Source organism: Aedes albopictus, chromosome 1 (genome assembly GCF_035046485.1).
Source record: "Aedes albopictus strain Foshan chromosome 1, AalbF5, whole genome shotgun sequence".
NCBI lineage: Eukaryota > Metazoa > Arthropoda > Insecta > Diptera > Culicidae > Aedes > Aedes albopictus.
This window is the reverse complement of record NC_085136.1, coordinates 322,720,737-322,746,625: the sequence shown is the minus strand read 5'-3', so window position 1 is coordinate 322,746,625 and position 25,889 is coordinate 322,720,737. Positions and strand designations below refer to the sequence as shown.

The following is a 25,889-nucleotide window of genomic DNA, read 5'->3' as shown; positions in this document are numbered from 1 at the left end:
TGGATTCTGAAAAATCACCAGAAACACCCTCTACTACACCATTTCCGAATTTCCGAAAACTTACCTAGGAATTCCTACATTATTTCTCTCAGGGATATCTCCGATAATTTTCTCAGAAATTTCTCAGGCATTCAATTTATCCAAAAATTCATCATGGAATTCCCTCGCCGGTTCCCTCAAAACTGCTTCTTGGCCCTGAGATGATAACAATTAGGTAAACGTGGTTTATGAAAACCCATCTCAAGGAACCTGTAGGTGATTTGAGGTCCCAGGAAGATCTAAGGGAGGAAGGGGGAAAATGGGCGACCTAGGAAGTCTTGAGGGAGAGCGTCTCAGAGTATCTCAGAGAGCATTTTGTATGAAGATCGGAGTAATTTCTAGGGGGTTTGGAAAGTTCGAGGGGGGGGGTGGCTCAGTATGATTCAGGGGCTTTTTGAGGGTTTTCAGGGATTTTCAGGTATCAAGGGCAATGAGGAGGATCTCAGAGGCGTTTCTTTGGGGTTCCAAGAGAGTTTAAGGGATCTCTTGGTCGTTTCGGGGATCTGAGGGGCTCTCTGGAGGTGCCAATGGGTCCAAGGGGGTCTCAATGACGTTTCTGGGTTGTTTCACAGAGTTGCAATGAGTTTGAAGTGGTTTCAGAGGTGCTTCAGGGGGTTTCAGAGGTGCTTCAAGGGGTTACAGGGGGTCTTAGGGGCATTTTCGGAGCGTTTCGGGAGTCTTATAGGAATACAGAAGATCACAGGGCATTTCAGAAGGACTCTGGAGACCTGAGCAAGTTGCGAAAAGGGGGGGGGGGTGTAACGATATTACTTCTTCTGTCCTAACATGCTAGCTCTATTATCCATTAAAGGTAAGGAAATAGTCTATGATTTCATTTCATAGTAAGGCAATTTATTCTAATGCATTGAGTGGGCAATACCTCAATCATTCTTAGTTTGCACCGGCTAGGATGATATCAAGTTTATGAGGTCGACTGCTCAGTCAATACTATCAATGTAGAAGGTATTACATAGGGATACGGAAGTGACCGATAGGAATTCGTAGTGACATGATACTATAATTGGGCATTCTCTTAATCCTAGCTTATACTATCTAACCTTATGCTGCAACTGAAGTTCTGCCGCTGCCGTCGACGGGGCCCCGTCCTGGAACGATGCTTCGAAGACACCTGGCAAGGTTCACGGGCGCTAGCCCGAAATTGCCCGAGTCATCACTAAACCACTGACACACATTTGCATGCACTTTCTGCGCACACACCCGTCCTTCTTCCCGTGGCAGATACGTTAGCGACGGCCGAAGGACTCGCCACCGAGACGAATGTCGTGCTGCTCACCCGTTGAGTGTGTGCAAGGTCGCCCCTGCCGATTGAATCGCCGACGCAGTTATTACTGAGCGGTAAAGTCGAAACCTGCTGGTTCTACTTGAGCTCTCACCACCTTCGTCCAGCGGCCCCTCGACGTTTCGCACACTTCGTCACCGAGTCACTGAGATGTAAAGGTGAAGCTTGGCTGGCCCATTCACTCGCGGATCAACCCGTTGCGATGGAAATCCGGACGGAAGTAACTCCCATATAACGAGCCCTAGAATGATCGTAAGTGAGGTCGTTAGCATCCGTTATACTCAGACACGGCGATTATCAAGTGCTTACTTCGTTTGAAGGCTCGTCTTCTCACGGGCGTAACTTCCTGTGTTCGGTCAGTAGTACCAGACCGGATTCCGACTAGAAAGATGAACACCTGGTTAGGTTATGTCTATGAGGGGTGACGGAGGCACTCATGCTACGCACTTCTATACCTTTCTTGGGGTTTTCGACCGATATCTGTGGCTCAGGAGGAACTGGTGATGTGCGTTCTTGAACCGGATACTGGGAGCGTGAAAATGGTCAATGAGAGCAACTTTGCTGGGAAGAGGTACCGTACAATAAGCTTCCCGGACGTCTCGTGTGCTGTGCGACTCGTGCCGATCGGGGGGTAGATCTAAAACGTTTCAGGATGTAGTTTCATACCAAGTGGGCGAATCATTGGATGTTACCTATTCTTCCGCTGCTGTTTTGTGTGGTCTGTTTCAGTGGCTGGTGCTTGATTCTCCTTCGGACGCCTGCTAACACGGTGACAGGCAATTTGCCCTAACCTACACGGGAGCATCAACGTGAATTATCTAGGCGAGTGAAGATTATCCACTTTACTTACACGATTTCAGCATGCAGCTTATTCCGGCTCCCTTTGCATGCGATTCTAAAGAGTGGGTTCTAGTAATCTGAAGCTGGTTTTAATTGTTCTTTATGTTAAACAAATTTAGCTTTTTACTCGTGCTTCTATCGACTGCAGTTTTACCGGAAGCTCTGGTGTGACGACGTTGGTGTGTGTGTGCGCCGAGGTGTGCGCAATGCAAGAGTGAAGTTGGCTGCTGTCAATGGTGATGAAGGGCTGACTTGGCGTATGTACTGTGTTTATTTTAGTTACACACATAATAAATAACATATAATTAGACTATATTTCTACACAATTTGTATGGTCGACATGACTCGTAACAGGGGTTAGGATTTTAGGGTCTTCAGGGGGTCTCAGTGGTGCTTAAGTGTATCTCAGGAACAATTCAGAGAGTTTCAGGGGTATTAGGGGGTGTTCCAGGGGATTTCAGGGGTGATCCAGGTGACTCCAGGGGCTCTAGGGGGTTCCAAGGGTGTTTCATGGACTCATGGAAACTCATGGGGCTTCAGGGGTGCCTGGAAGATCCATGAACTTTCCGTAATGGAATTTTCCATTATTTTTAAAACAGTTTTCAGATTCTGCGTATCAAGTACCATTTATTACAGTGTAGTGGCGTTGCAAAGATCAGTGGCTCCCAGGCTAAGGTCAGGAAACATGCTTATTCAAGATCCTAAAAGTGAGGTCAAAATTTGAACGTTTTTAAAATGCTTCGTCGTAAGGAGCACTCACTACTGTATAGTGGTGTTGCAAAGCTCAGTGATTCTCAATACGAGATCACCGGCCGCTCTAATTTCTCAAGAATCTGAAATATGATGACAAAGTGAAAGTGGTTGTCACATTGTATAACTCAAGAAGCATTACCACGTATATAGTTATATTATAAATTCAGTGGTTTCCAATTTGTGGTAAAATGCCACGCAATTCTTTCATGAGCCGGTAGTGTTAAAAGAGGTGCAAGTCAAGGTGCAAGTATTTTAAGATTGAACACCTTAATTTGCGTATTTTCAATACTGAGACGGAGTCTTTGGGGGCTCCAGAGGACTTCAGCGTGCTTCAGGTACTGCTCTGCATCTCCCTGAAACCTTCTGAAACCCAGCAACTCAGCTATGCAACACATATTTCGTAGACATATTTCGTTGAACAGGATGCTAATGTGGAGGTCATATGCGAACAAGGTTGCATTTAACCGCGAGTACGCATTTCACCTTCACTTTAACATTCTATTCAACTTCATTTGCGATCGTGTGTTGAGGAATGTTAAGGAATGTTAGTTCCACAGCCGTTGTTTATTAAAACCCACAGCATTCTGTGCTTCTCCACGGATGTCTTTGAAAGACATTTTTGTTTGTAGGATCCGATACCTAAAATGTGAAAGATTCAATGTTACTGGACTAAAACCGAGCTCATTCTACGTGAATTGGTCATAATATTTTATCCGCATTTGTTCCTTCAGGCATTGAGGTCGCACTTGCCGTGGTGGCATTGATCGTAATGGACCATTCCCGCACGATTGATGTCGTGTCCTATAGTAGATTGAACAATCAAATGACAAACGACCAAAACGAAGGGACCATTCCCAGAAGCAGTTCAGTAGAGACCCTTTCGTGCCCACCGGGAGGCCGACGACGAAGGCGTGGCAGTGTGATTAACCTTCGTCCCGGGGGTGACCGATATTACCAGTGATTAAGACGGAATTTCAATCTATTTGCCTAGTTTCCCGGGTCGAACGTGTTGTTCGACTATTTCCTAGGAATGTTGGGTGTGTGTTGTTTGCGGACATCCAGAGGGCTCGCCACGAGGTGATTAGGACGTGAGATTTATCGGATCGATTTTGGGAAACATCGCATGGCGAGGGATGAAAGGAACACAATTAATGCGCTTCAGGCGGGTTTACAACGAGGCGTGTTCCACCACTACTGCTGGCTGGCTGCGGATGACCGTTGAACTGCAACATATGGCTGATGAATTAAACACGAATTGAATTCGAATGCCGATGAATTATTGAACCGAATCCGGGGTGAGCCATTTATTTACAAAGCATTTAACAGCCAAAAGTGACAGCGCGGACGCATGTTTCAACATTTGCCATCCCACGTGGTGTTCCTCTACCATCATTCATATGACTGTTGGGCTGTTGGTCATGTTCTACCATCAAGTGCCTGCCATCGCCCCATTAAACAATATTCAAATTTATGGTGTCATAATGACTGGTCTGAAAAACCACTCGATGGAGATGAAAACAACTTAAATGTGCTTCCACCCTCACCATTTCGACGCACTGCACCCATAGATCGAGCCAGTTTAACAGCAGTTTTCCCATCATCAGCGACGACGACGATGGGACGTCACTGTCAGACTGCACCAGAGAGGAAGACGAAGGGATACATGTCATAAAACTAATCAGCGTGAAGAATCGTTAAGTAAAACTTCTCTCGCTGCTGCTGACTCGTTCGTTTCGTCCTCTTATCGAGCCGTTCTCCGGGCTAGAATCTAATCTTTGGGATCATCGCCGGCTCATGCTGGGAAGGACGGATCCGGACGGGCCAAGGACTAGTTATCATCCACAACTATTCGTACCCGCATAATGCCCTAGGACTCTGGAGTGAATAGGGAGAGAGGGTCGACGACGACGTGCGGTTTTCTGCAACCAGTCGCAGTAACGTTTTAATTAAGTTTCAATACATTGAACGAGTGGGAAAATCGGCTGAATGAGGGAGGCTGAAGACCTAAAGCAGGAGAAGCGTCACAAACGAAGAGAAGTTTTCTGTACATACTTTTGAAACCCGCATATTTGATCATTGGTAAAGTCATAATTTACTTGCTCGCGGGTGATTTAAGAAGAGTGAAGGTACAACGTTCAGAGCCCGGAGACCTACGATACCAGAAAATATAGGATACCACAAAGTGAAATTGCACGAGCTATTCCTTATTCTTTCAATTCAAGTACTACACCTATGTATAATGTATATTTCGTCATTCACCACTGACCACCCGGTGCCCAACGGGCCGTGGAAATCTTTCTCATCGAATCGGAATACGAACTAACTCTTCACGTATGTCTTGGTGGCAACTTTGTAGCCACAATGTCGATTTCGAATGGGGAATTGAATATCCTCCAATATGGTGAAACATGCCACCGGTTTGGTGTCAGCAGGCAGGGCAGAAATTAATAATGTGTTGAATGATGGTCTGATCCACACCAAAGAGAAATCCTGAGGTTTTATAAATAGAAGGCAATTGTGGTGTTGCCAAATTAACAAGTTTGAATGTTGTGAAGAGAACGGAACAGAAGGTTCAACGGACGTGCTGAACGTGAATATTAGATGTTTGAGACAACAACGGCTTATTCGCAAATGCAAACATAAGTTACACACTTGGTCACATTTTCGGTGAACAAATCTTAAATTGCTGAAAGACGAGAATCAGGAGAATCGAACCCACGACGTTTTCGCTAAATGAGCATTCCATTACATCCAAGCTATTTTTTTTTCTTCTAAACCATAGGGGGATAATCTGCTCAACAGACACCCTAACAGAAGGTTAGGGTAGTGTAGGTCTGAGGCCGTCTTCTACAACAAAAGTAAAAGCCAGGACTACTCTCTCCTCGTACCCACTAAACCATTCCTATGGTCGCCAAACCCTTCGTCTCTCCGGAACCACCAAGAAGGCATTGCTTCAGAGAGGGGCTAGTGCACATCGCGCACCCTCAAGGTTAGCTGCGTAGCCTAGCAGCAACGATCATCGATGACTCGCTCTGGAGAGTCCATCACGGTAACATGCTGGCGCTTAGCCAGTTTCCCGAGTGGTCCTCACCACTCCCTTTGTCCTCGGAAGGCGGGCAGGGTCAACCCCGCCCGCGCCCAACTGCTTTGCAGACATCAAGAACTGATGCCCACGTGCAACCCGATCTGACCTGCTGAAGGCAAGGGTATCACTACCCTTCAGGCCCTATCAGCTGCACCAGAAGGTTGCTGACAGCAGGGTCTCCATCTGCCCCGACCCTTGCCGGGGACCCCTTTCCAACGGCAGCCTATTTAATGCACCCATAGATAACGAAAGTGCACCATAGAAAAACAAAAATGCACCATAAATAATTAAGTAATGTACCGATAAAATGCACAGCATTCTCCATAAATAAATATAAATGTTCCATAATAAATTAAAAATGTAGCGGTAAACCAAAAAAATTTCTAGTTAAAAATGAAACATTGTATCAATAAAAAATTAAATAAAACACCATAAACAAATAAGTTTGCTCCATAAAAAATAATAAAAATATCCATAAATAATGAACATTTGCTCCATAATTATACCATATTTGCTCCATAAAAAATTGAAATTGCACCATAAATATAATCAAATTGCATTATAAACAAATTGTAAATTTCACCACAAAGAATGTAAAAGCTACATAAATTTAATCTTATTGTACCATTGCTGCAGTGTCCAACGACATATAGTTTTAGGATGTGGATGGGATAATGTTAATATGAAAAGTAAGAAGAAAATAAACAGAAACCATGTACCCGAGCACGCATCTATGATAGAACGACTTAAAAGATGGAAACACTATGAATGCAATTTACCGGATAATCGCTTGCTGTTCGAACTCGCTAACGCTCACGGGATAACATCTCTGTTTGCATTATACCGGGCAAATTCATGGATTTGTGGATTACCTATAACCGAATCGACACAGTTACAACGCATCCACAGGCTACGCCGCATGTATTAATTGAATCCTCATTTTGAAAGAAGGGTTAACCCTTGGAGTTTACATAATATGTAATGTAAATATATTATATTTATTAATGATTTCAATTTGATCGGAAAAATTATCAAAAAATTAATCCATGTTTTATATAATTATAAAATAAACTAAGTATCCTGATAACAACTGACGTTCTTTTTATTAGATTCTTTTTAGATTATCAGGAGGAGCAGAAAACGGGTTTGGTGGTCTAGTGGCTACCGCTTCTGATTCGTATGCAGAAGATCATGGGTTCAATCCCTGGCCCGTTCCTTTCATCCTACTTTATATCTTTCTATCCACTTTCTCTCGCTCTCTCTTCTCTACATATACAACTAATGTATATTCATATGTTCATAGTCTTCACTAGAACCAGAAACGAATTGGAAAAAAGTCGTATCCCTCATTTCCAACTTCTTCTCACAGCACAGTATATATAACGCCTACAAGTTATGCAACCAAAGCGTGCTGTGCCGCTTGACCTTATTCACCTTATTCACCAAACAATCTATCACGAACACTATAATAATAACCCCTATTCATGGATCGCATCCGTGCTGGTTGTGGGGATGCAGAGGTGATCTCGGTCTTTAGTAGCAACAACCAGCACACTAGAATGTTAGAACATTCCTTTCCCTTCCTAACTGACTATAAGGACGTGGCCGGCGCCGTTATTGATCAAGAATGTATGAGCTGCTTAAATTGCACTTTTAAAATAAGTGGAGTGTCCCAGCCCTTATTCATTTGGATCCCAGTGCAATTGGTACCAGCTCAGATCAATCACGGAGGAGCAACCATTGACATGTATAGTCAGATTTGATTTTTTTTTTTAAATTTAGGCAGAAGGTGCAGAATATAGCCTTTTAAATTCCACATATTACTATATACTTACATATTTCCAGTGCTACTAGCCATTGAAATACTGCTAATGATGCAGAATTTGATTAATTTTTGTAGATTTTGCATTCTTTGAGGTAAAATTTATAGTTTGTTAATGGTGCAATTTGATGATATTTATGGTGCAATTTTAATTTTTTATGGAGCAAATATGGTATAGTTATGGAGCAAATGTTCATTATTTATGGATATTTTTATTATTTTTTATGGAGCAAACTTATTTGTTTATAGTGTTTTATTTAATTTTTTATTGATACAATGTTTCATTTTTAACTAGAAAATCTTTTGGTTTACCGCTACATTTTTAATTTATTATGAAACATTTCTATTTATTTATGGAGAAAGCTGTGCATTTTGTCGGTACATTGCTTAATTATTTATGGTGCATTTTGATTTTCCTATGGTGCATTTTGTAATTATTATGGCCGCAATAACCTTTTACCCTTTCCAACCGCGGGCTCGGATCCAACCCAGTAGACCGACGCCACGACAGCACCGCTACCGGGACTTCCTCTCCGCGGCCACTGAATCGCTGTAAGGGTCGATCTCGACCGCAGGGCACCGGTAAAGGGTGAGTCGTTAATTATTGTGCCACCCTACCTTCGAGTGATTCGCAAATTGTCTACAGTTAACGAAATGAAACCAAATTTTTACTGTAGTTTAGTATATGTATGTTTTTCAACTTTTTGGTATAGGTTCAAATTTAGAATGCGTTTTAGTGAAATTCACGACATTTTCAATTAACGCCCTCCATGTGGACATGTTCAGGCTCCACTTGCAACAAATAATTAAAGCTCTCTGGTTTGTTTATGCGCATCGTGCCTGGTTTTCACCCTGCTCCAAGCTAATGTTTCACTGACAACCGTTCCTGAAACCTATTGACGAACATTGAGATGATCCGATAATGTATAATCATCAATTGTTCCAAGGCGCTATACCATGATTTTAGATTTTAGCATGTGATTGTACAAAATCTTTTTTAGAACTGTGAACTAAATTTATTCTATATCGACCGGAATCTCACTGATAACTGCTCAATTCATTTTATGTAAACAATAGACTATAAGGAGAAACTGTGCAAAATTTGGTTGGTTTTGGTGAAGTAGGAAAAAAATTACGTTAGTTTGAAAATGGCACAATAATTATCGACTCACCCTTTATGACCTACGAAGCCGACTCCGAACCCCTGGACCACCTCTTGTACTGCATCTGAACTATCCATTCTCCGAGTCCACGCGCCACCTCCTCTGTAGCTCCCAGACGACATGGGTGATAGCCGTTGAAACGGCGTTCCAGCCAAACTCATCTCTACACATCCTCTGGACCAAGTTGTCCGGGTTTGTATCAACCTATGGGTCCACCTTCCTTTGGTGGGACTGTCCCACGCGCGCTGCCATTTGACCATAGAGGACATCCTGGCAGTCCTGCGTATGCCTCTTGTGCCGCGCATTTCGAAGCACTCCATGTCCTCACTGATAAGAATGCTGATAGGCACCATACCAGTTGTAACGAACGCGAATCAATCAATTTGCATTTCAAACTCAAGTTGTCATTTTCCTTAAGTTATACAGCGCACCGCATGGCATATTGTTAGTTGCAATATGCGCATAGTTGATAATTCTCTGCTACCCAAGACAATTACGTCATAAACTAATCTTCTACGAAGGACCAAGAAAGAGACCCATAAATTGTAATGAAAATAGTGACGCACCGATAGTGGCGGCGATAACAAAGTAGATAATAAGAAAGGGACCCAAAAGATAATGAGTCAAATCAGGTAGAATGTATTGTACATTCATTCATATATATAAGGCTTAGCATTAGTAATAAAGTTAGTTCTAGACCACAGTTCTACAGTGTATGTTTTCTACATCCGAAAACCGTAAAGCTCCGGCGTCACATTTTGGTGAACTACCAGAGAGGAAAGTACTCGCGACGTTGTGTTGAAATTGTGCAGTGATACCGGCGCGCGGAGATCAACTAGAATAAGTGGAAAGGACTCCGACAATATAAAAAGTTGTCGTAATAAATAGCTACAGTGATTGATTTTGTAACGTGGTTTACTGTCGCCAGGAGTGCAGTCTGAGTGTTGTGCATTGTCACAAAATTTAACTGTTACAAATCTTGAGCCAATAGTGGCAAACATTCGAAAGTTGTGAATAGATATTCACGAATCGTGTCTAAAATACCTTGTGTGTTGAATATTAAAACCCAGAGTGGTAATTCAAGTGAAACTAGGACATTGGACATTTTTGAAAATAGTGAAACTGCAGTGTGTGAATTAACAAAAAGGTTTGGAAATACCTTTAGAAGCTGTCATCAGAAGTGAACGCGCAGATCCGGCAAAAGGAAACAGAGAAGCAAAGTAGCAGCAAACAACCAGGTGAGAGTAAAGTGAACATTTGCGATGGCAAAATCAAAAGCTATGTTCCAATTCGTGGAAAATAAGAACGGAAACTGCCGTTTATGCAAGGAAGCTGACACCAAGGATAATATGGTGTCTTGTGACGATTGTGATAGGTGGTTCCACCTTAGTTGTGTGCACCTTAAGCATACGCCGTCACAAGAAGAGCGATTCCTTTGCGCCAAATGCGAATATCTGGAAATCGAACGAGCGACATTATTGGACGTAAAAGTGAAGTTTGATTTAGCGAACCAGCTAAATGAATCGCTGAAAATTCAACAAGATGTGGCAAACAGACGTCAGTCTGAAGGTTCTTTAAATGCGACGAGGCAAGCATTAATCAAGCTTCCAAAATTTAGTGGAGAGGCTCGTGAATGGCCGAAATTCAAAAGCATTTTTAAGGACACATCTGCCGAAGGTAGATTTACCAATCTCGAAAATTTATCAAGATTGGAAGAAGCTCTGTATGGCCAAGCTGCCAAGAGCGTGTCAAATTTGATGATAGGGGCTGCTAATGTTCCTAGAATAATGCAACGGCTTGAAGAAATTTATGGGAGACCGGAGGCTATTTATCAGCAATTATTGAACGAGCTGATAGAACATTGAATCAACCCAAACTCCATACTATCGATATTGCTAACGCATTGGACGATTTGGTTGTGACAATGGAAACATTGGCCAAGCCAGAATTCCTTCATGATTATCGGTTAATTACTGACATAGTATCAAAGCTACCATTTAGTATGCAGATAACATGGACAGAAGCGCTTCAAAGAAATGTCAGTCAGCCAACTCTCCATGATTTGAATAAGTGGCTGCAAACTCACGCAACGACATTACGGAGATTAGCACCACCTACAAGAAAGGAACAAAAGCCCAGAATCAATATTCATAACAATCCTTCAAAAATGCAGTGCAACATTTGTAAGCATGAGCATCAAACGTTCAAGTGCAACATATTGAAAAACCTCAATGTTGAGCAAAGGCAACAACGAATTCAACAATTGAAACTGTGTTTTTCTTGCCTGAACAAAGGACACGGTAGTAAGTTTTGCAGAAGCAAGCGAGAATGCAAAATAGACGGTTGCAAGGGAATGCACAATCGTTTATTGCATAAAGCAGCCGTCGAGAAACCCAAGGAAAATCAAAATCTGGAGAAGGACAAAACTAACAATAATCATCATGGAAGTCGAAAATCAACGGTATATTATCAAATAGTACCAGTAACGTTGCAGAATGGAAACCTCTCTTTGGAAACATTCGCTTTCCTTGATCCCGGCTCGTCATTAAGCCTTTTGGATCAATCGGTAGCGGATAAACTTGGGCTCCATGGACGGTCAGAACCACTGGAATTAACCTGGACGCAGAACGTTTCAAAGGAATCACCTAGCCGAAGAGTACAGCTGTGGATACGCGGACATGGAGGAAAAACTTATTCAATGAAGGATGTCAGGACCATCGAGGACATTGAACTTCCAACGCAAACATTGGATATTAAACACATGAAGAAGGAGTTCACTTATTTAACTGATGTTCCAGTTCAGGGATACGTCAACGCCAAGCCCACGATTTTAATTGGTATGGAGCACGCTCATTTGTTGTTGACGACCGACAGAAGGATAAGTGACGAGAACTCGCCGATGGCAGCGCGTACCAAACTAGGATGGTTGATTTTCGGTAAGGTATATAGAGGTGAGCCTTCATATTCTTTTTGCATTAGAGAGCATGAAAGTACAGATTTAAGAGCAATTTTTGAAAATTATTGTTCTACTGAAAACTTTGGAGTCAACGTCGTTAATAAATTACCAAAATCAGCAGAAGTAGAAAGAGCTGAATCAATTATTAAAAATACAATTAAATATGAAAACGGACATTACTCAATAGGATTATTGTGGAAAACTGAAAGCATGAGTTTCCCTCCAAGTTTTAATAATGCTTTCAAACGTTTGGAAATACTGGAGAAGACATTAGCTAGGAAACCAGAGCTAAGAAAATGGGCAATTGAGTCATTTGAAGGATTTGTTAAAAAGGGTTATGCCCGTAAGCTTAGCCCACGTGAGCTACTACAGGAACATCCAAACACCTATTATTTGCCTCATTTTATTGTGACAAATAAAAACAAAGTCCCACCTAAATCAAGAATTGTTTTTGATGCAGCTGCAGCAGTAGAAGGAGTATCTTTTAACTCAGCACTGCTTTCCGGTCCTGACACAGTAAAATCTTTGTTCGGTGTTTTGCTAAGATTCAGAGAGTTCAAAATCGCTGTTACAGGGGATATACAAGAAATGTTTCAGCAAATAAAAATTGTTATGGAAGATCAGCCTGCACAAAGATACCTTTGGAGACAATGTGAGGCCGATAGGGATCCGAGCGTATATGTGATGGAATCAATGATTTTTGGATCAACGTGTTCTCCTGCTTGTGCTCAAGCAGTGAAAAATTATAATGCACAGCTTTTTAAGGATGATTTTCCAAAGGCTTCTGAGGCTTCTGAAAATAACTTTTATGTTGATGATTATTTGGATAGCTTTGATGAAATTAAAGAAGCATCTGAAGTTGTTCAGGGTGTTATAAATATTCAACAGTATGCTGGATTTCATCTAAGAAATTTTATTACAAATTCGCAACAGCTTGCCAACGTTATTCCTTCAGAAAGACTTCATGTTTCAGAAATAAAATGGTTCGAGAATAAAGAAATACCAACTGATAAAGTATTGGGTATCTATTGGAATACAACAACTGATTTGATCGAATTTCAATTAAAACTTGATCGATTGGAATTCACAAGGTTGATTACAAAGAGAGAAACTCTCTCGTTTGTAATGAGTATTTACGATCCCTTAGGGTTAATTTCGAACTTCACAATTCATGGTAGAATTCTTTTACAAAAATGGCATAAAGAATCTTCTGATTGGGATAGCCAGTTACCAGATAGTTTATCAAATTTTTGGAACTCTTGGATAGATATGCTTAAACTTGTCACCCATTTTAAGATTCCAAGATGTATGACCTTGAAAAATGCATTGTTTTATGAGTTGCATATGTTCGGAGATGCTTCGGAAAATGCTTTTGCTGCCGTTGTGTATCTGAGAAGTGTTACTGCAAATGGCACTGATGTGAATATAGTGTCAGCAAAGGCAAGAGTTTCACCGAATAAAATGTTATCCATACCACGTTTAGAGTTGCAAGCAGCAATATTAGGGATAAGATTGTTGAATACCGTAAAGAAAGAATTAAGAATTTCGATTTCAAAATGCGTCATGTGGTCAGACAGTCAAACTGTCCTAGCCTGGATTAATAGTCAGCATAGGCGGTATAAGCAATTCGTAGCTCATCGAGTTGCTGAAATCTTAGAAACAACTTCAATGGATCAATGGAGATATATAAAATCATCATTAAACCCTGCTGATGAAGGTACAAAAATTAAAAAGGGAGCATCATTATGGCTCAATGGACCATCGTTTTTAAGAAAATCAGAAAGTTATTGGCCAAACTGGACAGTAAGTATGGAAACTGATGAAGAGCTGAGAAACTATGTAAACATTCATCAAAGAATACATCCTTACTCTTTTATTCAGGACGATTATTTTTCGGACTGGTGGCGTTTGGTTAAGCGAACTCTAATAATAAAAAAGTTTACCGATTGGATTAAAAATAAAACAGATTTTGATCGTAGCACTAATTATGATGATGTAAAATGGGTTGAAAACGCGATATTCAAAAAAGCTCAATGGGATTGTTTCGCAGAGGAAGTAACATTACTGAAAGAAGGTAAAGAAATTGAAAAATCCAGCAACTTACGAAAATTGAGTCCAATGCTTGATAATCATGGAGTACTCAGAGCAAGAGGAAGATTGGAACACGCAAGAAGCATACCCGAATCAGCAAGAAAGCCAATTATATTACCATATGAACATAATATTTCTTTTTTAATTGTAAAGACATATCATGAACGGTATTTGCATCAGAATGACAATGTCGTGATTGCAGCTATTCTTCAAAAGTTTTGGATTATTAAACAAAGGTCACTTTTGAAAAAGGTCAAGAAATATTGCCAAGAATGCATTATTGCTAACGCAAAACCAGTACCACCCATGATGGCACCCTTACCAGATTATCGGACCGAATCTTTCTTGTATCCATTTACGCATACTGGAGTGGATTACTTTGGTCCATTTGAAGTTGCAGTAAAACGATCAAGAGAAAAACGTTGGGGTGTGATTTTTACATGTATGTCTAGTAGAGCAGTTCACATCGAAATGGCTGAGAAATTAGATACAGATTCTTTTATTGTCTGTTTGCGTAATTTTCAAAACAGAAGAGGAAAAATTAAGCACCTTTACAGCGATAATGGCACCAACTTTGTTGGAGCTGACAATGAATTAAAAGAACTAATTGTGAATATTGATAAAAGAATGAGAAACGGTGATGCGGCAGCATTAGCCTTAAAATGGACATTCAATCCTCCCGCGGCATCCCATTTCGGCGGAGTATGGGAGAGGCTTATTAAAATCATAAAGTTATCGCTATATAAAATGCTGAAGCAGTATGGTAGTCGTTTACCACGACCAGCAATTTTAAGATCTGCTCTGATCCAAGTAGAATTTATTCTAAACTCTCGTCCATTAACACACATACCAGTAGAAGATATCGACGACGAAATAATGACACCATTTCATATTCTAATTGGTCGTGCTGGAGAATATGTACCACCTTATGATCCAACTGCAATTCACTTAGAAAAACATCATTGGAAAAAGGTTCAAAACTATGGGAAATATTTTTGGGATCGGTGGACGAAAGAGTACCTTCCATTATTGTTGAAACGAAATAAATGGACTAATCAAATTGAACCTATTAAAGTTGACGATATTGTTGTAATAACTGATGATAAGGCACCTCCTGGAACATGGCTGAAAGGTCGAGTAATCAGTGTTAGAATGGCTAAAGATGGACAAGTAAGATCTGCTGAAATTAAAACATCTAAAGGTATTTATGAAAGACCAGCCGTCAAAGTGGCAGTTTTAGATGTTCGGAAAATTCAAAAGCCAAAGCCATCTTTAGAAACAAATGATGATTTATTTCAACAAACTCAAAACTTTCAAGGAAGTCATGACACAATTCCACTTTCAGAACCGAAGAAACTAGATTCACCAGATTTAATCCCGAATCAAGATGATCATGAAGAAATGTGCAATCTACGTTCGAATAAAACCATAAGAACAAAAAATCCTAGTAACTTCATATCGTTTATGTTGCTTGTATACATGTTTACATTAATCTTTGGTTTCGAAACTAGAGGATTGATAGCATTTGATTGTGCCAACCCAGAGGTAAACATGACAAGTTACTCGCTTCTTGATGTAGCTTCTTGTATTCCTCAGAAAAGTAATTTGAGTTCAACAGAAATAACAATACAGGTTTTACAAAGGAATGTAAAAAGTTTAACTAAAGTTCTTCAATGTAAGGTAATAATTCGAAGGTCCATAAGACATTGTGGAGCATTTTCGCATACTTCAGATTATCAGTATGGATATTCTTACATCGTCAAAGAGTTCAATTCAGAAGAATGTACAAAGGTACACGCTTTAGGAATTGTATCGCTGACTCATGACAGACAAATTAATGAGCTGAAGTTAAATTCCACTACAAGGGGTGAAACGCTTATTGTAGGTAGCGTGACTGGAAATTCATGCAACGGAGGCACATATAGTACACCATTCTATACATGGACTGGGGCACTAGTTTATTATGAGTACGAGATTGCTCTATACGACTATATTGCAAATATTGACCTTGAAAATGATCAGATATATTTGAAAAATGGTTTAATGTGTTCGTATTCAATTGGAACATGTCTAGATTCCGAAGAAGGTTATTTGACCTGGAATGTAGACTTGAATCAGTCCTGTGAAACAACTGAATTTGAAGTAATTTATGAAGGACTTGTCAATAAAACTACAAGTTTAGAGGGTAATATAAAGCAAACTCATTCAGTGGTTTACAGCACTATTTCAGAAAAGCAAGTATTTTCGATCAAAACACGAGAAGATACTCGCATTTGTGGTTACAACGGATTTACTACTGATCATCCTAGAATTTTAATAATTGAAACAGAGAGTATTAGATCTCCATTTACACGAAAAGCAAACAGTGGAAAAAATTTGGATTTGTTTACTTATTTTAATTCCAAAATTACTCTTGTAGAAAGTTATATTGGTCAATCTTTAAATGATATTTACAATATGGTTATGGCTGAAATGTGTAAGTTAGATAAAGTTCTTTTAGAAACTAAGCTTACACTGGCTAGGCTTAACCCGAATGAATTCGTCAGCAGCATAATGAAGAGAAATGGTTACACAGCAGTAGTCGCTGGCGAAGTTTTGCACGTTTTGGAGTGTAAACCTGTTTACATTACACCAAGATTTACTGAGCAATGTTATCAAGAAATTCCCGTTTTTTACAATAATGTGTCAATGTTTTTAGCTCCAGTTACACGCGTTTTACAAACATTAGGAACAGAAATAGAGTGTACTCCTCTACTTCCTGCCAAATTCAAATTTGGGAGCAGATGGTACACCACAGATGGAAGATTACGAGAAACCACTGCGCCAAGTAAACTATCAACTGATATTGTTACCAGCTGGTCATACACGCCATTGCCAAACTTAATGGAGAGTGGGGTTTATGATTCCAACAGTTTGGTCAAAATGAGGAACATGATATATGAACAAGGCGAAAGACGTGTAGCATCTTCTGTAGTTTATAAAATTTTAGCTGGACAAAATCCTAATACTCAAGGCTTTAGATTTGATGCTTTATTATCTGAGAAAATAATTGATGGTGCAATACATAAGTACTGGAACAAAGTGTTGTCTTGGAGCACATGGTTGGGAAACACTACGTCAACATTCATCGGTATTTACCTATTCGCTCGAGGTTTAAAATTTATTGTTGATACAATCATACATAGTCAGATATTATATGACATCTATGGTTTCAGTTGGAAACTAATAGCATCATTCTGGGACTCATTAACTAATTTTTTGTCGCATAAAAACATTAGAAGGGAGACGGTAAACAAAATGGAAAATAATAGATGTTCAGAAGAGAATCAACAACCAAACAATGAAACAGAAGAAACAGAAATGAACCTGTATAGAGGAAATGTGTATCCAAAATTCAACACAAATGTCTAGTCCTAAGTAAAAAGACAATATTAATATCATTTCATATAATAAGTAATAAATCGCTTATCGACAATTATTATTGTAAATCTAGTAGATTTACGGGGTCCGGAATGTAACGAACGCGAATCAATCAATTTGCATTTCAAACTCAAGTTGTCATTTTCCTTAAGTTATACAGCGCACCGCATGGCATATTGTTAGTTGCAATATGCGCATAGTTGATAATTCTCTGCTACCCAAGACAATTACGTCATAAACTAATCTTCTACGAAGGACCAAGAAAGAGACCCATAAATTGTAATGAAAATAGTGACGCACCGATAGTGGCGGCGATAACAAAGTAGATAATAAGAAAGGGACCCAAAAGATAATGAGTCAAATCAGGTAGAATGTATTGTACATTCATTCATATATATAAGGCTTAGCATTAGTAATAAAGTTAGTTCTAGACCACAGTTCTACAGTGTATGTTTTCTACATCCGAAAACCGTAAAGCTCCGGCGTCACACCAGTAATGACGCAGAGAGCGTCGTGTGACACGGTATGGTATGCGCTCGCAACCCTCAGGCACATAAGCCTGTAAGTACTTTCCAGCTTCCGTCGGTAGCATTAAGTACTTAGCGCGGTGCCCCACGCCGGACCGCCATACCTAAGTATGGACGTAGCAACACTAGCCAGAAGCTTGCGCTTACTGGCGTACACCGCAGAGCTATTGGACATCATCCGGGACAGTGCCGCAATAGCTGTGGAGGCTCTTTTACAGGCATAATCGACGTGGCTACCGAAAATAAGCTTATCGTCAATCATCACGCCTAAGTGTTTGACGGAGCGCTTTGACAGGATAGTGCACTCTCCTATACTGATTTCCGTCTGCTGCTCCGACTTCAGGTTGTTAACAACCGTCACCTCTGTCTTGTGGTGAGCCAGCTCCAGTTTCCTGGACCGCATCCACGCCTCCACAACCTTGATCGAGTGGTTGGTAGTCAACTTTACCTCCTCGATCGTTTCACCGTAGACTTCGAGCGTAATGTCGTCGGCAAATCCGACAATCACCACTCCCACTGGGTACTCTAACCTCAACACCTCGTCGTACATGACATTTCATAACACCGGACCCAGGATGGAACCTTGCGGGACTCCTGAGGTTATGTGAAAGCACTTCCGACCCACCTCCATGTCGCAGACTAGTACACGATTCTGAAAGTAACTTTCGAGAATCTTGTACAGGTACTCCGGTATCCCCAGACGCAAGAGCGCATCGGCAATAGCAGACCAACTGGCGCTATTAAACGCATTCCTTACATCCAGAGTCACTACCGCGCAAAAGCGAATTCCCCTCCTCTTAGGCTCGAGTGCTTTCTCGGCGGTTTTTGTAACCGACAAGATAGCGTCTACGGTGGACCTCCCCTTCCGGAAGCCATACTGGTTGCTCGAGAGACCATTTTCGCCCTCGGTGAACCTCAACATTCTATTGAGGATGATCTTTTCGAGCACCTTCCCCGCCGTGTTAATCAAGCATATTGGTCTATATGCCGACGGGTCTCCGGGTGGTTTCCCCGCCTTTGGCAATAGTACCAGGCTCTGCCTCTTCCAAGCTTCTGGGAAAACTCCCTCGTCCAGGCATTTCTGCATAGCAGATCTGAACATCTCGGGAGCCTCTACAATAGCTACTTTTAAAACCAGGTTCGGAACTCCGTCCGGACCTGGGGCCTTACCTACGCTAAGGGACTTAGCTATCCCCGCAAGTTCCACATCGGTGACCCTCTCCTCATCGCCAGCCCCAGTCCCCGGCTGTCCTACGAAAGGAGGCCAAGGACTAGGATCATGACGCGGAAAAAGTCCTCCAATGATCCCCTCCAACATCTCTGGAGATTGCTCTCACACCTCTCGTCTTGGCCATAACGATCCTGTAGGCGTCACCCCATGGGTTCGTATTGGCACTCTGACAGAGACCCTCAAAGCATGCCTTTTTGCTTGCTCTTATCTCGGTCTTAAGCGCGGCTTTTGCAGCGGCGAACACCACCCGCCGTTACATCCAAGCTATGAAGCCTTTCATTTGTACAGCTTTAGTCCACATTTGCCTTTTTCCTAACTGATTGAAGGAATCAAAGTAAGGCTGATGCAAATTTCGATCTGTTGTCTGATTTGACCGTAGTTGTTTATTCGAAAAGTCGATCAAATTGCACAGCGTAACATTTTTTTTTGTCTCAAGAGCAAACTTATGTGTCTCCGAAGGATTTTGGGCCGCTGAATCCGAATCCGGGCTCAGATTTGCTCCAACACGTCACAATTTTGAGCTATAGGGTAATTCGCTAATTGTTGAACACTACCCAAATGTTGAACAGTTTCTGAATATTTTATTATAAATCTCACTTAAGTAATTTTCATCCACGTTGATGTAGATGCATATACATGTGGGTCACGATATTGCTCTAATTAAGTTACAAAATTATATATATTTTACGTCAAAAAAATTTATTAAAAATTTTGTACCTCTAATGACACGAAAACTGCCCAACTCTTAAGATTAATTTTAAGAAATTGCTGTTACGAAATAAGCTTTGCGGGCAAATCGACCACAAATTTCAATGGCACACCATAGTTACAAGAACTGGAAGGATGCCATTAACAGTTTAACATTGTTTAAAATCACATTTTCATTGTAATTTAATTTGAAAAAATATTCTTCTTATCACACTATCATTATGCATCCATGATCCAATTGTTGAACACTGGCATATCCTACGATGTTAGCATGACTGCTAGATTTCTTTTCACTTTACCTTACCGTGCATTTCATGGGGTTTCAAGGGCGTTCCAGGAATGTTCTAGGGGTGTTCCAGTGGGCTTCAGAAAGATTCCAGTGGTTTTCAATGGGTTTCAAGGGCGTTCCAGAGGTGTTCAAGAAAGATTCAGAGTGTTAAGAGGGTCCCAGGAGTATTTCAAGGCGTTCCAGGAGGCTCAGGAGCACCCCATGGGTTTTCAAGGGATTTCAGGGTCGTTCCATGAGTGTTCTTGGAGATTGAGTGGATCCCATGGGGTTCCAGGAGAGTTTCAGGGGCTTTTAAAGGCGTACTTTTCTTCTGTCGTTTTCGCTTCTAATCAAATCTTTTCAGCCATTTTTGCATCTGTCATGTTTAAAACGATTTCAGTCCTTGTCATTTAAATGAATTGTCACAAGCTCGGACTAGCTGGGCACAAAACATGAAAAACCCGGAAAAAATCCGCCAGAGTGAAAAAATATCGGATGTCGGGTCAAAGTCGGGTCAAATTTTATCAAATGTTGGATCACTGTTGGACCCACATCGGGTAACTGTCGTGTCTATGTTGGGTTTGGTGGCCAAAATAAAAACACGTGAATGATAGGTTGATGTCGGGTTATACGTCATCAATTACGAACAAAGCTTCAACCGTTCAACAATTGGCGAGAACCGTCCAACATTAGGATGAGCTAGCATAAGGAAGCGTTCAACATTTGGGGTACAGACTTCCCATACAAATGTTCTATTTTCTCTTAGAAAATGGAGTTTAAGGGAATACTGATTCAATGGGCAGTATAAGGGATAAGTAGATCTAGACGTTCACTGGATATTTTTCAACTAAAGTGGAATTATTCACGGAAAAACAAACGAAAACCAAAATGCCGGTACTAACCGTTCATCAATTGGCGAATTACCCTACCTCAATTTATAGGGCAAAATATGCGATTTTGGGCTTTTTTGACTGCAAATTATTAAGCATGGAAATATTTTTTTAAGCAATCAAAAAGTTAATTGGTCAATTAACATCTAAATCAACGACTCATGCAAAATACTTCGTTTTACCTAATCAAATTTGATAAATTTAAGCATTTTATGTTAGTATGAAAACTTGCATGCAACTTTTGGATGATGACTTGTATGGGCAATATCGTACCGAACATAAATCGCTTAAAACTATTAAATTCGATTTGGTAAAACGAAATATTTTGCATGAGTCGTTAATTTAGATGTTAATTGACCAACTAACCTCTTGATTGCTTAAAAAAAATATTTCCATGCTTAATAACTTGCAGTCAAAAAAGCCCAAAATCGCATATTTTGCCCTATAAATTGAGGTACAGCTCAAAATTGTGACGTGTTGGAGCAAATCTGAGCCCGGATTCGGATTCAGCGGCAAAAAATCCTTCGGAGACACATAAGTTTGCTCTTGAGACAAAACAAATGTTGCGCTGTGTAATACATCCACTGAGTTCAAATTGATCTTTTTGTGCAGTGTCAAAAATTATTCCCCCGTTTTTTTGATAAAGTATCACGCCTCGTCGCACGTGTCAAGGTGCGCATCATCTTGAACCGATAGGTGAATTCTCATTAAGGCTTAACGAGGATTTTTAACGGTAGATACCAAAGACACTAGGAAATGGCTCTTATTGAGAGGTGCGGCATGCACAGGCAGGGCTCGGGTCCCCTATATAAACAACCGGTCCACGGAAGCGTTAGGATAGCAATTACCCCCAATAAAGGTGTTTTATGGTTATCGCTCCCCGGGTGGCTCGATCGTCTTCTTTCATATTTGCCCCGGCGCGAGTAGGTACCCCCGGCCGATGGGAGATGGGATGGGATGGGAGAGCCGGATTTGCATTCGAAGAGGCGGCTGGCTGATGGTTGGAGAATTTAATATTTATTGCACACCCGGGTGCACTTCCGCTACCGGGGGGCCCCGCCAAGACGAAGACGGTCAATGTCGGGCTAAAATATCTAAAATTTGCATCTTGGCCCGGGACGGCTTGGACGACTGGCTGGCTGACTGGCGACGATTAAAGAATATCTGTTGAGTGGCATTTGATCAGAATTAGCAATTAGTAAAAGAGGTTAACGTTTTAATTACTAATCAGCGTTATGGGTGACAAGTTATGAGGAGATAAACCGAATTATCCTTTTCAGAAAGGAATGGAACAACTTTTCCGCATTTCCACACTTCTCTTCAAAATTTGCACATGAGCTTTAGTGATAGATACATTGACACATAAAATTGACATATTTGAACAGTTAGTTCTGCAAGGAAAATCACTCCGACAACAGGAAGTCGCATAAGGGCGTTCGAATCACATCGTATAAAATACTATTTTAAGCTTCTATCGTATACATGTACGGTGGAAGGACAATTTTCATCGCATATGATGCTAGTTTCTACTTATTGCGTTAATGTCCAAAGAATACCAATAAACTCATAAGAGGCATGCTTAAATCGCAATAACATCATTCTAATGTTTCATTACGATGAACATAACGTATTCGCATAATCGTGCTAGTGAACTCATAGAATGTAAAAAAATCGAATAACTACGTACTACGATGATTATACAACTTCACTTGATTCTTTTTCTTATGTCTGTTTAACTAGCATGGGTGTACGGATAAAGTCGCACAAATATAAAGATAAACTCTTTAAAGAATACATACAAGCTCGCATATGCGTGATTTGTTCATGTCGACATAATGCGATTTAATATGTGATAACGAATGAAAACCCTCAATTTGACTACGAGTGATGAACCTCCAATACATATAACAGGACAACAGTTTCACATTGACATCCGTCTTCATCCGTTCTGTGACCTGACTGCTGGCTTGGCTGCAATGGCGAACGCTGTTAATCTTCTTTCGAACCGAATAAAAAGTAAAATCGTTCGGCCACGTTCCGAGCCACACGAGCAATAGATTACGCAAAATTAACGCATTTCCATATATGTATGGCGGCGAAAACTTTCCCAGCACAGGACAAAAACTGCATGCATAGTGAATGTGAGTGAACGTGAGCGAAACAGAGAAAAAATACTTAAATGTTTCGCTAAATCAACTGGAAAATGGTGGCTTTTGCGCTGGCTGAGGATATTTATGGCTTTTCTCTACTACTGCCGCCAGCGAGCGACCGGTTTTGCGTACGGACGGTTAGCTACCACCTATCCGTTCGTATTCGTAGACGTATGCTGCTACCAGGAAGCAACGCGGAAAGGGTAACGCCAATATCGACCAAGTCGGTTCTTGACAAATGGGAATTCCGGTGGTTACGGATGGGAAGGGGGTGTTGGTGGAGATTATTTATTTTATTCCGCGGTGAAGGTGGTAGAATCATGGACTGGCTGACGAAATATGTAGAACATTTCAGAATTCAAGCTGCTGTGAACCAGAAAGTACTGCCATCTGTTGACGTTGTTTTAGTTAGCTCTCTGAAATCTAGATGGCGGAAGTGTTTAACAGCTTAAACTTTCATTTACAGGTATTGAAAAATCCTGAGAGGATTCTCGTGTAGAAGCCAGAGGATTCATGTGAAAAATCCTGTGAGCATTCCGAGAAGAATCATTACAGGATTCTCGAGGAGAATCCTGAGAGGATTTACAAGAAGATTCCTGAAAGGATTCACTAGAATAATAATGTTAGGGTTCTCGTGGAGAATCCTGTGTGGATTCTCAAGAAAAAACTTGTCAGGATTCTCCAGAAAAATCCTGTGGGGATACTTAGGAAGAATCCTGTGTGGCTTCTCAAGAAAAATCGTGAGAGGGTTCTCAGGGAGAATCCTGAGAGGATTCTCAGGGAGAATCCTGAGAGGATTCTCAGGGATAATCCTGAGAGGATTCTCAGGGAGAACCCTGAGAGGATTCTCAGGGAGAACCCTGAGAGGATTCTCGTGGAGAATCCTGAGAGGATTCTCGTGGAGAATCCTGTGAGGATTCTCGTGGAGAATCCTGAGAGGATTCTCGTGGAGAATCCTGAGAGGATTCTCGTGGAGAATCCTGAGAGGATTCTCCTGGAGAATCCTGAGAGGATTCTCGTGGAGAATCCTGAGAGGATTCTCGTGGAGAATCCTGAGAGGATTCTCGTGGAGAATCCTGAGGAGATTCTCGTGAGGAATTCTGAGAGGATTCTCGTGAGGAATTCTGAGAGGATTCTCGTGAGGAATCCTGAGAGGATTCTCGTGGAGAATCCTGAGAGGATTCTCGTGGAGAATCCTGAGAGGATTCTTGTGGAGAATCCTGAGAGGATTCTCGTGGAGAATCCTGAGAGGATTCTCGTGGAGAATCCTGAGAGGATTCTTGTGGAGAATCCTGAAAGGATTCTTGTGGAGAATCCTGAGAGGATTCTCGTGGAGAATCCTGAGAGGATTCTCGTGGAGAATCCTGAGAGGATTCTCGTGGAGAATCCTGAGAGGATTCTCGTGGAGAATCCTGATAGGATTCTCGTGAAGAATCCTGAGAGGATTCTCGTGGAGAATCCTGAGAGGATTCTCGTGGAGAATCCTGAGAGGATTCTCGTGGAGAATCCTGAGAGGATTCTCGTGGAGAATCCTGAGAGGATTATCGTGGAGAATCCTGAGAGGATTCTCGTGGAGAATCCTGAGAGGATTCTCGTGGAGAATCCTGAGAGGATTTTCGTGGAGAATCCTGAGAGGATTTTCGTGGAGAATCCTGAGAGGATTCTCATGGAGAATCCTGAGAGGTTTTCTCGTGGAGAATCCTGAGAGGATTTTCGTGGAAAATCCTGAGAAGATACTCATGGATAGTCCTGAGAAGATTCTCTTGGAGAATACTGAGAGGATTCTCGTGGAGAATCCTGAGAGGATACTCATGGAGAGTCCTGAGAGGATTCTCATCAAGAATCCTAAGAGAATTCTCATGGAGAATTCTGAGACAGTTCTCGTGGAGAATCCTGAGAGGTTTTCTCGTGGAGAATCCTGAGAGGATTTTCGTGAAAATCCTGAGAAGATACTCATGGATAGTCCTGAGAAGATTCTCTTGGAGAATACTGAGAGGATTCTCGTGGAGAATCCTGAGAGGATACTCATGGAGAGTCCTGAGAGGATTCTCATCAAGAATCCTAAGAGAATTCTCATGGAGAATCCTGAGACAGTTCTCGTGGAGAATCCTGAGAGGATACTCATGAATAATCCTGAGAGTATTCTCGTGGATATACCTGAAAGGATTCTAGTGTAGAATCCTGAAAGTGTTCTCAGGGAGAATCCTAAGGGACTCTGAGGGAGAATCCTGAGATGATTCTCAGGGAGTATCCTAAGAGGTTTCTCAGGAATAATCTTAAGATAATTGATTCTCTGGGAGATTCTCGTGGAGAATCCTGTGAGGATTCTTGTGGAGAATCCTGTGAGGATTCTCGTGGAGAATCCTGTGAGGATTCTCAGGGAGTATCCTGTGAGGATACTTTGGGAGAATCCTGTGAGAATTTTCAGGGAGAATCCTGTGAGAACTCTCAGGGAGATTCCTGTGAGAATTCTCAGGGAGAATTATGTGAGGATTCTTATGGAGAATCATGTGAGGAATCTCGATGAGAATCCTGTGAGGATTCTTGTAGAGAATCCTGTGAGGATTCTTTTGGAGAATCCTATGAGGATTCTCGTGGAGAGTCCTGTGAGGATTCTCGTGGAGAATCATGTGAGGATTCTCGTGG

The 25,889-nt window shown here is 41.2% G+C and overlaps 1 long non-coding RNA gene across 1 annotated transcript; it reads right to left on the bottom strand.

The window, feature by feature from the left end:
- Positions 1-802: 802 nt before the first annotated feature.
- LOC109422625 (uncharacterized) lies at positions 803-2,516 on the bottom strand. The gene is made up of 3 exons (XR_009997491.1): positions 1,795-2,516; positions 1,649-1,720; positions 803-1,580 (listed from the first exon to the last, which is right to left on the bottom strand). It is a non-coding gene; the product is annotated as an uncharacterized LOC109422625 (long non-coding RNA).
- Between the last annotated feature and the right edge of the window lie 23,373 nt (positions 2,517-25,889).